Source organism: Limulus polyphemus, unplaced genomic scaffold (assembly GCF_000517525.1).
Source record: "Limulus polyphemus unplaced genomic scaffold, Limulus_polyphemus-2.1.2 Scaffold4473, whole genome shotgun sequence".
NCBI lineage: Eukaryota > Metazoa > Arthropoda > Merostomata > Xiphosura > Limulidae > Limulus > Limulus polyphemus.
Genome location: NW_013670083.1, coordinates 17,451 through 20,571, shown reverse-complemented (window position 1 = coordinate 20,571; position 3,121 = coordinate 17,451).

The window sequence follows — 3,121 nt, the reverse complement described above, 5'->3', positions numbered from 1 at the left end:
TTGAACGTTATTTGTGATAAGTAGGCCTACAATTGTATAGAAGCGACAGTAGTCTGTAGCAAACTTTAAGGAAGATATAAAATAATTTGTTATCGTTACATGGACTGGAATTCACGTTATTTTCACCAAATAATTTCAAACTAAAAGAACCCGTCGAATGAAGGAACGTTACAACAGTATCATAAACCAAAGAATACAGGTTTGTACAGTCACATTGAAAGATTTATACCTTTTAAATATAAGATAAATATCTTATTTTATAGAGCTTATCATATTTAGAATGATTGTCGTTATTTTAATAAAGAAATATGTAGTGTGAAAATGGTTTTCATCTAACATTATTTAACAATGTTTAATACTTTTTACATTGTACGTGCACCCCTCGTGAAATGACGTAAGATGTGTCGAAATCTAACAGTATATGTCAGGCTCCTACTTATGGGTAAAGGCAGCTACGTTTTTAGGAATAAAATAAAAAATATCTTGAAAACAAACTATCCTCAGATTTCAGTGGGTGTAGCTTTAAAATTAGTGTTGAAGATAAAGGACATAATAAATAAACCTTAACGATCTTAAGTTGTTTATTGAGATGTTACTTCTCGATATGGACGAGATTAAGAAGGATCAACCACGAATCGTTTAGAGCTACTTTTAAAAGAGCATCTGAAGCCAAGTGCTAGTAATTCTTCGAACATATAGACCAAGAACTTGTGATTGCACATGAAAAGAATTCTGAAATAACATGTAATTCCAACCACGAACAAGATGTAATAACTAAATAAACATTCACCATCAAGTAACTTATGCCCATTTTTATTTGCCAACCACTAATAAGATGTGTTAATTACAGCAACTTCAACCAAACTTGAATTGGATTACTGAGAGGGGAGTGGGTATAGTAAACTTAACTCCTGAAGCTGGCATTGCAGCCCACATAATTATGCCGTTTCTATATAACTCTCATGTTATTAATAATTAAGTAACAATTTGTCAAACTTGCCTCGTTGTTTATAGGAACTAAAGGTTTAAGAAGTACGTATTTGAAAGTTTTCTAAAACGATCCGAATCTAGACCCAGCCTTCGTTTTACCCTAATAAATATATATGCACATTATAAAAAATATCTTGTGAGATTAATATGTGCTATCTCACAAAAAATGTTGACTTTGAATAGGAAGAGATGTTGACTCAAAAACACTCAATTGTCCTACTGCTGGTTTTTCGTTAAATTCTAATCACATTTCTCTGCATAGAACATTTACAGTAGATTAAGTGTATAGCTAAACATGCACACATACACATACGCATGTTGACAAACCAGTAGTCTAAGTAATTTACACACGTTATCGACCTGCTAGCCTTCCGATAGGATTAACTGAGTTCTTTCAGTCAAAGATCAATAAAAATAGGGATAAATAAGACGTCAAGTGATTACTGCACGAAAAACTCTTTAGACTTTGTATCATTCCACGTTCAAGAATCTATGCACGTTTATTTAGATTAAGAGCGTCTGGTTTCAGAGGAAGTTCTGAAGTCACCGTGTTAATTTATATGCAATAAAATAGTTTGCATGTGTAGGTATATGCATATACAAGGACACCTTGTAGAAGGATTGTCACAAATTCTCGATACCATCTTTATATATTGTACTAACTATCCTATAACACACAGATACCTTATGTGACAAAGCACGCCATATATAATGCCGCGTGCCACATTTATTCAAACATCAAGTCACGTGACGGTGCACAAAACAGCATGGGTTCGGGTTATCGCACCGGAAACTAATCACGTGGTTATGTTTAGGCTAATAAGCTACTTATTTAGCAAGAATAAATATATAGCCTTGATGCACACTGATAAGCTCATATTCCTGACAAATCCATTTATTTGACTTATTTTTAAACATAATTTATACAGCTAAGACAGATTTTATATTATAATCAATACATGTAATGTGCATAAGTGTGAAAGACGGTTATTGCGAAATATAATGTTATACGTTGTAGTCTGTACATAATACGACTATAAATTTTCGTAAGAAAATTAAGACTTTAACTCACGTACAACAAAACACGATGGCATTCATCAATCGAACTTATGAAAAACGAAAATTTTTGTTACTACATAATTTACACGATATGAGATTTTTAATGATTTCAGACTTGTATAATTATTGGGGGCAAGACAAAATCTTTTAAGCAAAATATAAGTTGTTAAAAAATGTATTAGTAATTCACATCATTAAATGCTTATATGTATTAAGTTTTTCACGTATAAGCATTAGTAGTGTGATTCTAATAGGCAATGGAAGAGGGACCCGCGAGGAATGAAATGCTGCTGCATAATGACCAAAGAGTGATCCTGAAGCTGCAGAGTTCAGTCTCAAGAGGCTATAATGTCTTAATAATATAGGTGATGCCACTGTAACACATACTACACCTTCAACAAATAAGACTATATAGTTATATGTATGAATATCGTATGCAAATAAAGGCATACACAATTTAGAACTATTTAGTTAAGAAGAGAGAACCATTATAAAAAAACAACAAAAAAACGGTATTTCTGTAACCAAATATACAAACTACTTAAGTTTTTCTGTTTACATAATTTGCTCATTACGTACAGAATGTGCATACCTATTAATCTTTTCCAGAAATAAAAATGACAAACGGATTGCATTATTTTGAACACTAATGCACCTCTAGAACGGATCTGCTAAATTTCATTCTCCAGCTTTTTCTACTTTTGCTTCTAGAACCACGTGAAATTTTCCAGAATTTTCAAAATGTTCAGGACCACATCTTTGTCTAACAATAAAAAAAATTATTACAGCCATTCTTTTTAAATAGTAGCGCGAATACAAAGAGGAAAGTTCAGTGTTCACACTTCTGTAAAATTTGATTGTAAAATCTGCTTTAAGAAGCTTTCAAAACAACCCATATTTCAATGCTAAAAGAAAACAACTCTGAAATACGGTGAGCAAACGCTGGACTTGTAAAACGAGGAGTTTGCGAAGACGGCCAATGGATTCTTACTTTAACTATCGCAAAGTTTACGATATATACACCTGGAAAAAAGTTAAGCACCCCCGTGTTTTTTTCAAGTGATTCAGATTC